We start from the raw sequence: 14178 nt of genomic DNA, 5'->3' as shown, positions 1-14178 counted from the left end.
ATATACATATCTATATATATACACATATATATATATACATATATAATTTCTCTGCAGTGTTGTAAAACTGAGTGCTTTTTTCAATTTTTATAATTAGCTTAGAAATGCATAAGTTCAAGTTGAGATTACATCATTATTTTCATATATTGACTTTTTACTTATTGATCAATGAAATATAAATGTGGAAATAATGCCTATATTTATACATATCTATATATATACACATATATATATATACATATATAATTTCTCTGCAGTGTTGTAAAACTGAGTGCTTTTTTCAATTTTTATAATTAGCTTAGAAATGCATAAGTTCAAGTTGAGATTACATCATTATTTTCATATATTGACTTTTTACTTATTGATCAATGAAATATAAATGTGGAAATAATGCCTATATTTTAGATATTAAATTTATGAGTTAGGCCCTGACATGAAAAATCTAGAGGTCCTTATATCAGCCTAGAGAAAATTTATCTTTATAGCTCCCATATTTCATTAATCCAGATTAATCCCAAGGAATCACTTTATTAGCAGCTCTAGGGCAGGATGAGTAATATGATTTGGAAAAATGAAAGATGATCTAAGTCGTGAGAACCATTAATAATGTGCTAATGGAAGATAAAGACATGCCCTGCAGGTTCTTCTACCTCTACCTAAGTTAATCCTATGGAGCTCATTTAATAAGAACGCTATGACAGGGTAAAGTCTTAGGTTTGGGAAGACGAACAATGAGATGCGATTGAACGTCATGTTATACATTATCAACGGATTATTTAGGAATCGCACTGCAGGATCATCTACCTCTGCTGTCCAGGGCTCTGCTGCAAGCTCCCGCAAAGGCTGCTCCCGCGTCGACGCCTCATTCCAAGGAGATAACTTCAGTCACACATTCCCTCCTGCTGACTCGGGCTGAGGGTTTGGCTTAGGCGAGGTCTCTGTTCATAAGCTTGAGTCCAGCTGCTTACTCAGACTCAGGCGGCCCCTACACTCCTCCAGCCAAGCTGTGTGCTGCGCAGAGGAAAGAATTTAGGCTGCAGAGCGAGTCCGGGTGCGTGGCTCAGTCTGCAGAGCCTGGGAGGAGGGCAGAGGGGAAGCAAATAACCAGTTCTCCAGACCAGGTCCACACCGTGGAGACAATTTTGTGAGTCTGTGATGTTCATGCCATCCAGGGACCTCTGGTGGACTTTTTGCTGTGAGCAGATCAATAGCTTCAGTTTGGTGTGGCCAGGGAGCAGCACAGGCTGATCTCCGGTCCAGGCTGAGAACTTACACCATGCCAGGAGTTGCTATTCAACTATTAGAGTTGGACACATAGTATTTTTTAAATAATATAATGATAAGCTAAGATATAATAAGGGAAATTTTGTTGCTTACATATTAACCGTATGATATGATTTATATGTGGCCTCAGTCAAGTCCCCCTCCCTCAGTGTGAGCCACTTTAGACAGAATGTTGGACATCCGTGGAAATACAGCTGATGCACCCTTGGTCCACCATAGGGAATGTGTGATAACTGAGCAGCTCCTTAGGGAAGAAGTCGGCTGCCTGCTCTTCACACACTGCCCTCATATCACAGAATTTCACCATTTGCCGGAAAAACGAGATATTTAGTGATTAAACTCAACAGGCAAATACTGCACTGAACATCTCTGTCTCCAGTCACACTCTCAATGGCAGCCAAATGGAATCGGGGACAGAATATCCATGCACCTTTGCTGAAAACATGTGTATAACTCATCTGTTGTAAACTGAAAGTATACAAATGGCTAAAAAAGTCAGGGCCTGGCTTGGCAGCACATGCCTCTCTTCCCAGGGGTATGAAGATTGTGAACTCTAAGGCACTTTGAAAAAATTAATACCCTGTCTCAAAATTTAAAATCATCATCTTCTTGATAATAACAAGGGCCGGGGATTTAGCAAAGTGGTGACTGCCTGCCTTACAAGTGCAGGTCCTAAGTTTGACCCCCAGTAACAAAGGAAAAAAATGATAATAACAACAAAATGCACTGGGTGCAGTTCAGTGTTGGAGCACTTTCTCAGCCAACGCAAAGCCTTAGGTTCCATCCCAGCACTGCAGGGACAGTGGCAGAAGGAAGGAGGGCAGGATCTCACTGGACTATGGAGAAGCAGAGGAAACACTCCAAGAACACACAAGGCCCAGTATGTGCCTGAGGAACAGTCCTGCAGAGGCCACCTGTGCCCCTCTGGATGCCACAGAAGGGGACAGAAGGACACTTGGTGACCTTGTCCCTATGGCATCCACGAGTCCCGGGTGGATGTTAGCACCCTTAATGCACCGATGACCCTGAGCTCCAGGGAAAGTCTGGCACCATGGACTAGGCTCCTGTGCTAAGGCTGTGGCTGAGATTCACACAGCGAAGAGTTTATTTGACTCAGCATGGATACTGGAAATTCTGCGTCCTGAGAGTGGACTAAAGAAAGAAGAAATATAAAACAGTCTTAAATGATCTCTATTTCCCCTGCTGAATCAAGTGTTCTCATGTCTTCTTTTTCTGGGTTATTATCAGTGAATTTTGGGAATATGTTTTCAAAATAGGTAAATGTGCTACTCATTAAGGAGTTGTGGGCTTTAGTGGAAAATGAAAGTAGACCGAAGAGAAAGGTTTTAGTGTCACAAATACACTGTGCACTTACACTCACGAACATTAATGTCCTTTATCTGGACCCTTCTCTCTCCCCTTAGGGTGAACTAAGCCCAAGCCCCAGTACCAAGGCCAGGACAGTGTGGCTCCTGTGGGAGGTGCCAGTCCCTCAGCTCAGGCTTCTGCACAGCACCTTGGCCTGGCTGTGGCTCCTCAGTTGCCGCCTTCCCTGGTGTGTTGGGCTGGGGAGCTGTGAGCGCTCAGTCAGGATACTCAGAGCAGACCAAGTTACTGAGCCAGGCTCATGCCTGAGAGGCTCACATGGGGTCAGGGTGTCCTCAGTGTCTTAAATGATCTCTATTTCCCCTGCTGAATCAAGTGTTCTCATGTCTTCTTTTTCTGGGTTATTATCAGTGAATTTTGGGAATATGTTTTCAAAATAGGTAAATGTGCTACTCATTAAGGAGTTGTGGGCTTTAGTGGAAAATGAAAGTAGACCGAAGAGAAAGGTTTTAGTGTCACAAATACACTGTGCACTTACACTCACGAACACATCTCTATTTCCCCTGCTGAATCAAGTGTTCTCATGTCTTCTTTTTCTGGGTTATTATCAGTGAATTTTGGGAATATGTTTTCAAAATAGGTAAATGTGCTACTCATTAAGGAGTTGTGGGCTTTAGTGGAAAATGAAAGTAGACCGAAGAGAAAGGTTTTAGTGTCACAAATACACTGTGCACTTACACTCACGAACACGGTCATTGTATTTATTCAGGTCCTGTACCCTTCTCTCTTCCCTTAGGATGAACTAAGTCTAAACCCCAGTGCCCAGGCCAGGCCGGTGTGAGGCTCCTGTGGGAGGCACCAGTCCCTCAGCCCAGGCTTCTGCACAGCACCTTGGCCTGGCTGTGGCTCCTCAGCTGCCACCTTCCCTGGTGTGCTGTGCTGGGGATCTGTGAGCGCTCAGTCATGATGCTCAGAGCAGACCAAGGTACTGAGCTGGGCTCCTGCCTGCAGGGCTGATGTGAGGTCAGGGTGTCCTCACAGGAAGAGGCTGCCCTGGGCCTGGGACCAGATCCCTTAAGCCTCAGAGTCACACATCTGTGTGACTTCCTGTCTGGGCTCGTGCAGACATGAATGTGACTGGAATGGACACAGGCTTGATCATCTCTGACGTCTTCTACCACCTAGAAATCCCGGTGATGCTCTGCGTCCCACACCAAATGAAGGACCTCAGCCCCTTTGCAACCCAACCTGTCCTGTGCTATGGGGAAGTCTGAGCCCAGTCCTTTGAGTGCACCGGGTCATGTTCTCGGACTGGGTTCAAAGGCAGGGAACCCAAGCATGGTAATGGACACAGGCGTGATCAACTCTGACATCTTCTTCCACCTAGAAATCCCGGTGATGCTCTGCGTCCCACACCAAATGAAGGACCTCAGCCTGTTTGCAAACCAAACTGTCCGGTGCTGTGGGGAAGGCTGAGCCCAGCCCTCTGAGTGCACTGCGTCATGTTCTGGGACTGGGTTCAAAGGCAGGGAACTCAAGCATGGAAGTAACTTTAGAGTCCCAGGAGTGCGATCACTTAGAGTTTCTGATTTTAAACTCACCTGTGAAGCAACAGTAATGAAGCGTGTGGTAGTGAGAAAAAGACACAGGACCCAAGTGACCAGAAAGTAAAGCCCAGCAAGACAATCACATAAAGGTAAGTATTGTTTTCCACAAATGTGCTAATATTATTCAATGGGAAAATCAGCATTTTCAACAAATATGCTAGACAAACTTGGAGTTAACATGAAACAATTCAATTTCAACCATTCTAATATATATATTAAATTTTCTGAATATGGATTAAAGCCTTGAATATAATCATTAAAGATACAGAACTCTTGAGAGAAATACAGTATTTATATATAATCTTTATAACATACATTTTAGCAAAGACCTCACCAGTAAGATAGCAAAAGCACAGGCATAAAAATAGACACACAATACTTCGTCAGTTCAACAAAATAACTCCACCAGGAACATTTTCAATGGAGGGAAAGGACAATCCATGGACTCGGAGAAGTGTTTGCATAAATTATCGGCATAAAAACAGTAGCATATAAATAAATTCTTTCTGAATGGCAACAGTGACTCGAGAAGCAAGTACACAATCTTTATAAACAAAGCAAAGGTCAGGGGTAGCTCAGTGGTGGGGCCCTGGGCAGCGGGTGTGAGGCTCTAGGTTCACTGCCCTGCACAGTCCAGAAATAGGCACTTGAGTGGAAGGCACATCTTCCTGAGGGAGACGTGCACGTGACCAACAAGCACATGGGAGCGTGGTCCACTTTTCCAGAAGACAGGAAATGAGAGCTTCAGTAAGGAGAACCTTCATACCCCCCTGGAAACCTGCCATTAAAAGGTAAAGAAGAAAGGATAGAGGGAGAGGAAAGACCAGGTGTTGGCTTGGGTGCCAAGAATGTCGGCAAGTAGGAGAATCTTGAGACTTTTCTGAGGGGAATTTAAAGTTGTGATCCACTGTGAAAAAAGTGTGGCAGCTCCCCAGCATGTTATGCATAAAACACATATCCAGGGCATTCAAGAATTGGCTCTCAAATAACTTTGCTGCTCCAAAGTTTACAACCACATCATTCACAAAAGCCAGAAGTTCGAATGCAAACCAATACGAGAAGATGAATGAAAAGTAGAGAAGCTATGTACATCCAGGGGGAATTATTTGGCCTTCAAAAGGAATTAAACTGTGATACATGCTCTAAGGATGAATGGTGCGAACATTATTTGAAGTACAGTAAGTCAGACTAAGAAAGGCAAACACTGCATAATTCAATATTTAGAAGAAACTTAGAAGAAATAATTGGTAAAAGCAGAACAACGGAGTTAATGGGACAACAGGAGGCAGAATGAGCAGCTTCTCTTTCTGCTGTGAGTCTGAGCTCTGCATGATGAGAAGTTTGGGAGCTGACTGGTGTCTGTGATTGCACAAAAATGTGAATCCGCTGAATGAAATTGCATAGCACCAGAACAAATAATTAAACCATTCATTGTATCTAACATACAGTTTATGACAATAACAAAGAAAAAGACCTATAGTAAGCCAGTAGGATCACATTCCTGGAAATGTATCATTACCTCAATTATGACAGATCATGAAAAAAACATCGCAGAACTTTTAACATTTCATCTGCAATGACATGTAATATCCATGTGTCCTAAAACACATCCCACTAATGTGACGAATGGGAATTCTTTGTTATCCATTTTAAAACTTAGTATTATTTGCCATGACATAATAATTATTAACAACATGAAACCAACTTGATCATAAATACAACATAAAACAAATTACAAATGCATGCTATAATGCCAGACAACTTAAAAATCTTCTTGCAGGGCGTTCATGTTAAAGTCATCGTATTTCACTGTAGTGCAGTAAGTTTTCTCCCCAGGAAAATCAAAGCTGGGAAACCCATGGAGATGCATCCAAGCATCATGGGACAAAGGAGGAATATTTACTCACAGGGTCCCACCAGACTGTGAGATGCAGGACCCTGGAGAGTCTGAGCGGAACCCTGGGATCCCCAGGAAGGACCTGCTTGGCCCTGAAAGCACAGAGCACCCGCAGGCTCCTCCTGTCCTGGCCCAGGCCCAGCCTGCAGCCTCAGCGGCCCCCATGGTCCAGGTCCCACAGGACTTTCCTGGGAGCCTGCGGGCCTCCAAGCCCCTGGTAAGGACAGCGGGACTCAGGCTCCGGGGTCAATACAGCAGCCAGATTTGAGGTGCGTAGGACTGTGGAGGTGCTGGGAAGCAGGAAGAGCTCTGCTCTGCAGGTCTGGCCTGGCCTGGGGCCCTTGGGTTAGGCGGGGAGAGGGCTGGGGACTGGGTGCATCCATGTGCAGCAGCCGGGGAGCCCACACGCTGCAGAAGGTGCTTAAGGTAACATAATAGGAGGAGCAAGGGCTACAAGTAGACTTTTATTTTTTTTAACAAGACATTGTTAAAGGAAATTTTATTTGGCTAACATGGTTTTCAAGCTTAGACACATATAGACAGATGCTACATTAGTGATGGATTTTTCCTTAAAATGTGGAGACTTGAACATGCTCATTAAACACATTATTATTGAAATATGAAGGTGGTTTATATCTGAACAATAAATTATCATAAAATGTGGGAAAAGGTGAGAGTGATTCCAAACACTTAAGGAGAGTTGATAATGAGACTGATAAACCCAGAGAATGGCTGATGTTATCTATAAATTATATTTCTCGATATATAAATATCACAAGGCTGTGGTATACATTCAATTATTGTCTCGTTTTGAAATTATGCCTGCTTTAAATAACAATATATGTACAATATAAATTAAAATTATATATGAACTCAAATTATTTAAATTATGAAATTTCTCTGAGTTTTAAATGCACTAGATATTTACAGGAGAATCCATGCTTCCCATTAAATGGTCTTCGTGTGCAATGAGCAGGGGCATCAGATCCAGACCTGTGCTCACCTCCTGGCAGGGAAACCGTGGGGACAATTTGAACCTTCCTGAGTCTGACCCTAGTGAGTTGCATGAGGATCCCCGGGAGTAGGAATATTTCCTGCAGGCCCAGGAGGTGCTGGAACAGATGTGGATCCCTTGACAGGCCCTGTTGGCCCTGCTGATCGCTGTCTGCAGTGGAAAGGATCCCTATGTGACCCCCCGTCCCATACTTAACTCCACACCTAATCCAACTTAGCGAATGGGTGCAGGAGTCTGTGTGGGAAAGGAGCAGTTCAGAGATGAAGTGGACGTGGAGGTTAAGGCACAGGCGCTGCCCTTTCCCAGTGGGAAAAGCTTTTGCCCTGACTGCTGAACAAGGCCTGGTGTGCAGGGGGTGCAGGTTGGAACAGGGACAGGGGGACCCTGCGGGTGCTTGGGCTGTGCCTCTGTCATCTGAAGGAGGAAGGAGCTTCAGAGAGTCTGCTTCTCCTTGTGTTTCTGGAACACAGATTTCTCTGTTTCTCTAGCTCACTGCTTTGTTTTTTTTCCCCCTATTAGTACAAGGAGATCTAAAGGGAAAGCTTTTTTCTCTCCACAGTATTTTAACTCACATGAATCTGTTGATTATGAAAGCTTTTCCTAAGTGTTTTATAAAACACTATCTGATAGGGCTTTTCACTAAAGCTTCTTCTAAGAGTTATTGATTTTTAAACACCACATTCCAGTGAAGCAGCACTGGGGTGAGAGTGTTTTCTAAATGTAAAGACACCTATTGAAGTGTATAGCTCAGACTTCCCTGGGACGGGAGGGCCCAGGAGCCTCTGTCTCCCCACTGCACCCACTGTGCCGCCTTGCTGTCAGGGCAACAACAGCAGCCCTATGTGGACCCCTCATGCGTGGGCTGTTGGGGCTGGCCAGGCTCGTCCTAGGTCCAGGTCAGGAGGGGCCGCGGGCCCTGTCCCCCTGAGCCAACCGTCCTGTGTGTGAGGACCTGGAATTCTCTCTGACTCTGCCAGAGTTGTGCACCTGGGAAGCATGGTACCTCCCAGCCTGACCCAGGTCCTCAAGATGAGGTCCAGGGCTTTGCTCCTCCTCTCTCAGGACTCCAGGACCAGGCTTATTTCTGTGTGGTTGAGGACCCATCTTTCTGGGCTTCCAGAGATAGAAGATTCAGGATACAGGAATATGAACAGTCATATATACACCATGCTCTTCAAATCCTAAAAATGTTGTGTTCCTTGCTTTCATATATTTTTAAATAACTGCAAAAAATTGCCTATATAGCACCAAGGTGATCATAATATATCATATATTAAAATAACAGGAGGAATTACGTCAACTTTGAACTTTACTAGAAATCTTTATGGCAACACTGGAAGAGAGATAAAGGATTCAGTGCCTTGGCACAGTGGCCTCAGGACTTCTTGGTACAATGGAGGATGCACGGGTCCTGGGCAGTCGGACTGGATGGTACACTGCTGTAAATTCAAGTCTATTGGCTCTTGACGGAGGTCTTATATGTGGACGTGAGATAAATGTATGGTCACACATTTGATGCAGGACCCAGGAGCCAGTGGGTTCCTTGACTTCCTGTGAAGGCGTCTGTCTGAATGTTGATGGGGAAGGTTGCTGTGGTCCAGCTCTTCAGGACACCCAGGGGATCTCCAGCACAGAGAATGGCTCAACTGTGCCAAACACTTGGAGGGGACTTTTGGGTGTTATTGTTTGCTTTTTGAGACTTTTGTATCTATTACTAGAGCTTTAAATTCCTTATTAAATGTCTGAAAATGCAAAATTAAATATCATTTTGTTATGCAAAAATAATTTAAAAAATAATCAGACATCAGAAAGGAGGAAAACTCTTCGTTAGGGCTCTTTACAAGTATATTAACATCTGACACCATCATTTAGATAATTCCACTGATTTTTAGAGTCCTAAGGGGCAACATCTCATAGTAATAACAAATAGATTATCTTATTTGAGCAAAGCATTATAAAAATATATCATTTTCATCAATTCATGGAATCATATATCATATTCCCCCATGTATTTTTGGATATATGTACCAAGCAAAAACTGTAGCTGATTTTTGAAAATAGTTTCTTAATATTAAAAGAGATGTGATACTAGAATGCATGAGTGTCAATGAAATAAAGAATTGAAATAACTTTTTATCTATATGTCCCTCATCATGGCAGGAAATCTCAGGAAAGTTAAACAAATGCCAAATGGAAAATTACAATCAGACCTCCACTGACTTCATCCTCCTGGGCCTGTTCCCCCCATCAAGCCTTGGTCTTTTCCTCTTCACTCTCACAGTCCCCATCTTCCTGATGGCCCTGACTGGCAACCTGTCCATGGTCCTGCTCATCCTCCTGGACGCTCAGCTCCACACACCCATGTACTTCCTGCTCAGTCAGCTCTCCCTCATGGACCTCATTTACATCTGCACCACTGTGCCCAAGATGGCTTCCGGTTTCCTGTTTGGGAACAAGTCCATCTCCTTCCTTGGGTGTGGGGTTCAGTGTTTCTTCTTCGCAACTTTAGCAGGTTCAGAAGGACTGCTCTTGATGTCTATGTCCTATGATCGCTATGTGGCTATTTGCTTCCCTCTGCACTACCCCATCCGCATGAACAGAAGAGTGTGTGTGCTGATGATCCTGGGATCCTGGGCCATGGGTATTGTCAACTCCTGTGCTCACACATTCTATGTCCTACACATTCCTTACTGCAGGTCCAGGGCTATCGATCATTTCTACTGTGATATCCCAGCCATGCTGACTCTGGCCTGTGGGGACATCAAGGTCTATGAGTATTTTGTGTTCTTCAGCATCATCATCTTTCTCCTGTTTCCTTTCTTGGTCATCCTGGGTTCCTACGGAAAAGTGCTCCTTGCTGTCTACCGCATGCGCTCACAGTAAGGCAGGAAGATAGCCTATTCCACCTGCAGTGCCCACCTCACTGTGGTAACTTTTTACTATGCACCCTTTGTTTTCACTTATCTCCGCCCCAAAACCCTGCGGTCTCCAGCAGAGGACAAATTGGTGGCTGTCTTCTACACCATCCTCACCCCAGTGTTCAACCCAGTGATCTACAGCCTGAGGAACAAGGAGGTTCTGGGGGCCCTGAAGAGAGTGGCTGGGAAGTTCTGCTCTAAAACAATGTAGGTAAAGTTCTGACTAAGTATATTCAGCAGTGGATATGGAGTAGAAAAATATTTAATATTGAGGCCTCAGAAAGTAGAAATAACATTTAAGATATTTACATTTTAAATGTGGCCTTATAATGGTTATGTGTTCTAATATATATATTTTTACTTCATCTCACCTTTGCAATAAAAAATTGCGCCTGATATTATTGTCGTTTTGGAGACAATATTTTATTATTATGGACATATTGAAATGCATTATGAGGAAACCTTTGCAGACCTTTTGAATGTTTTGTGTGATCAAAGCCTTTGTTTAAAATTTGAATACTTAAATATTACAGTAAAAAACACATTACTAAGAATCCTCCTCAAAACACTCACATTCCTAGCAACACACTTATCCCATTGTTCTTGCTACATATCTTACTCTGAACTCTAAAAATTACAGGTGGACTCTCAGCCTCATAAGTGTCTATCTCGTGCCCTGTGCCACTGCAGTACTGAAATGTTTGTCACCCAAGTCTTGCTCACTGGGACACAGAATGGGCTTCCTTTAAAAATGAGTGAGTGTGACTGTTCATGTGAAGAGCTATGAGCTGTAGTTAGTGAGTAATTCCTGTGGGCTAACAGAACACATTCAGTGATGTGGGAGAGCAAATGCAGATATATTTGTTAATGACACATAAAAGCTATCAAATTAAAAGAGATCAGAAAATTTCCAAAAACTCAGAATTGAGATGGACTTTCAGGTACTGAATACATTTATAGCCCAAAAGAAAGACAACTAGAAAAGAAACTGTCCATTGAATATTATATTCACAATGCCAAATTACTGAAAGTTTTAATAGAGAAATATCAACTTAGTTATACTAGCAAATTCTGCAGAAACACAACAGATTTCTCAGAAGAAACACTAAAGGTGAAGAGAGCAAAGAATGATGTAGGTCAAGAACAAATGTAAAATAAATGTCAACTTTGATTACTGTATCATACCAAGATATCTTTTAGAATTAAAAGACAAAGAAAGGTCTCCCACAATAAGCATAAATTGAAGGAATTCATTACCACTCAAGAAGCTTTGCATGAGGGATTTAAAGGTGTAATATCCTCAGAAGGGGAATATAAATGCTACTCAGGGTATAAAGAGAGGAATAAATACTATTAGAAGAATAAACAAACCAAACAAAATATTTAAAACAGTAAAAATGGACAGGTATCTACACATACTTTTCTATAATGATCTTATATGTAAATGGACTTAATGTTTAAATTAAAAGACACAATGAAAACTTGGATCAAATTAAAGATCCAACTGTATGTTGCCTGCAAGAAACACATCACCAACCTATATACACAAATTCTGAAAATGAAAGGATGGAAAATGATACTCCATACAAATGAATTCTGAAAGCAAGCCAGAGTTCCTCAAGCCCTTTAGTAAGAAAAGGTATAAAAAACATCACATTTTTTGACAGCAATCCAACAAGAAACTGTAAAAATCATAAATATATATGCCAAGAAATTTGATGCATTCACTTTAGTAAAACAAACAACAATGAGCATAAAAAAATGAGCTCCAAGACAACACTTATGATTAAATTCAATATTGTACTCTTAGATATAGGTGAGTCATTCAAACTCAAAAACACAATTCACAAGAAAGAATGAAATTAATCTACAGTATAACTCTATTGTACTTAACAGAAATTTGCAGAATTTTTTTCCAACAAAACCATTTCACAAACTATTTCCAAGTAGGCTGAAATTGTGTTTTAGACCATAATTCAGAAGCTGAAAAACTAATACAGCTCATTGTATATCAAATAGCAATGAAAGAAAAATGAATATTAATAATATTTGCAAGAATTGAGAAATATTTAGAGATTAAGCCACACTTCTGAATGAGTACAGTGTCTCTAAAGATATCAAAGGAAAACTTAACAGATGTAGAGTCAAATAAAAATGAAAATAAGAAACCTAAAACTATAGAAAATTTTGAAGAAATTCTAAAAATATATTATTGTCTGTGTTAGAAAATCAGAGCAATAGTAGAAAGGAAATCTAATGATACATTTCAATGTAATAAAATGATGAGAAATCAAACTTCAGACCAATTGAAGATTATAGGTAATAAATAACAGAGCCAAAATTAATGGAATAATAGCTAAAAAACAATACAATCAATCAATGAAACAAGGCATAGTTTTTTTGAAAAGATGAAGCAGATTGATCAACCTTTAGACATTCCATTTTTTATAGTTTTTAAGACTTAAAACACTTTGTTGTGATTTAGTGATTACTGTCAATATGTGAAAATTTTGATATAAATAGTAGCTAAAGCAAATTCAGTATTAATCTTAAAATATCAAATATTTCAAGTATTTCTTCTAATGTACTAATGTTAAATTTATCATATAGTCTATTATATTATGGTAAATTTGTTCCCCAGGAAAATCAAAATTGGCAAATGCAAGGAGAATCATCCTAGCCACACGGGGTGAAGGAGGAATATTTACTCACAGGGTCCCACCAGACTGAGATGCAGGACCCTGGAGAGTCTGAGTGGCACAGCTGGATCCCCAGAAAGGACTCAAAGTGCCCAGGAAGCACTGAGCACCCGCGGGCTCCTCCCTGCCCTGGCTCAGGCCCAGCCCACAGCCTGAGCAGCCCCCAAGGTCCAGGTCTCCAAGGTCTCTCCCAGGAGCCCACAGGCCTCCCAGCACCAGGTCAGGACTCGGGCTCCGAGGACAGGAACCAGATCTGTGGTGCCTGTGGGCTGCGGAGGCACTGGGAGGCTGGAAGGGCTCTGCTCTGAGGGCCTGGGACATGCGGGGCATGATTGGTCTAGGAGAGGAGCAGAGAGGAGAGGGCTGGAGTCTGGGTGCATCCGTGTGCAACTCCCAGCGAGTCCACACTCTGCAGAAGGTGCTCACAGTAACAAAATTTGGGAGGGGCAACAGCGACAAGTAGACATTTTTTTAAGACATTGTTAGAGGAAATTTTATTTGGCTAACATGAGTTTCAAACTTAGACACACAAATAGACAGATGGTACACGATTGATGGATTTTTCTTTAAAATGAAGAGAGTGAACCTGCTCATTATTTTTTAAATATGAAGGTGGTTTATATCTAAAATATAAATTGCCATAAAATTGGGAAAAGATGAGAGTGATTCCAAACACTTAAGGTGAGTTTATAGTGAGACTGATAAACCCAGAATGGCTGATGTTCTCTCTAAATTACCTTTCTTTATATATAAATATAGCAAGACTTTGGTATTCATTCAATTAACCTCTTTTCTTGAAATTATGGAAACTTTAAATAGCACTGTACATACAATTTAAATTAAAATTTTTATGAACCCAAATGACTTAAATTGTGAGATTTCCCTGAGTATTAAACACACTAGGTATTTACAGGAGAATCCACACTTTCCATTAAATGGTCTTCATGTGCGATGAGCAAGGGCATCAGGTCCAGATCTGTGCTCACCTCTTAGGCAGGCAAATCTTGGGGACAATTTGATCCTTCCTGAGTCTGACTCTGGTGAGGTGCATGAAGATCCCTGGGAGTAGGAATATTTCCTGCAGGCCCCGGAGGTGCTGGAACAGATGTGGATCCCTTGGCGGACCCCGTTGGCCTTGCTGATCGCTGTCTGCAGTGGAAAGGATCCCTATGTGACCCCCCGTCCCATACTTAACTCCACACCTAATCTAACTTAGCGAATGGGTGCAGGAGTCTGTGTGGGAAAGGAGCAGTTCAGAGATGAAGTGGACGTGGAGGTTGAGGCGCAGGCTCTGCCCTTTCCCAGTGGGAAGAGCTTTTGTGCTGACTGTTGAACTGGCCTGGTGTGCAGGGAGCACAGGATGGGACAGAGACATGCAGACACATGGATCTGTCCAAACTGACACAGGTCTGCAGGATGAGGCCTTCTGCTT

At 42.2% G+C, this 14178-nt stretch overlaps 1 pseudogene; it reads left to right on the top strand.

Moving 5' to 3' along the window:
• The first annotated feature begins 9319 nt into the window (after positions 1-9319).
• LOC104858241 lies at positions 9320-10258 on the top strand (annotated as a pseudogene).
• Positions 10259-14178: the final 3920 nt, after the last annotated feature.

Source organism: Fukomys damarensis, unplaced genomic scaffold (assembly GCF_012274545.1).
Source record: "Fukomys damarensis isolate Sample0158 unplaced genomic scaffold, DMR_v1.0_HiC HiC_scaffold_3, whole genome shotgun sequence".
NCBI classification, from domain to species: domain Eukaryota; kingdom Metazoa; phylum Chordata; class Mammalia; order Rodentia; family Bathyergidae; genus Fukomys; species Fukomys damarensis.
Note: the sequence above shows the minus strand (reverse complement) of the source record. Positions and strands in the feature narration are given on the sequence as shown.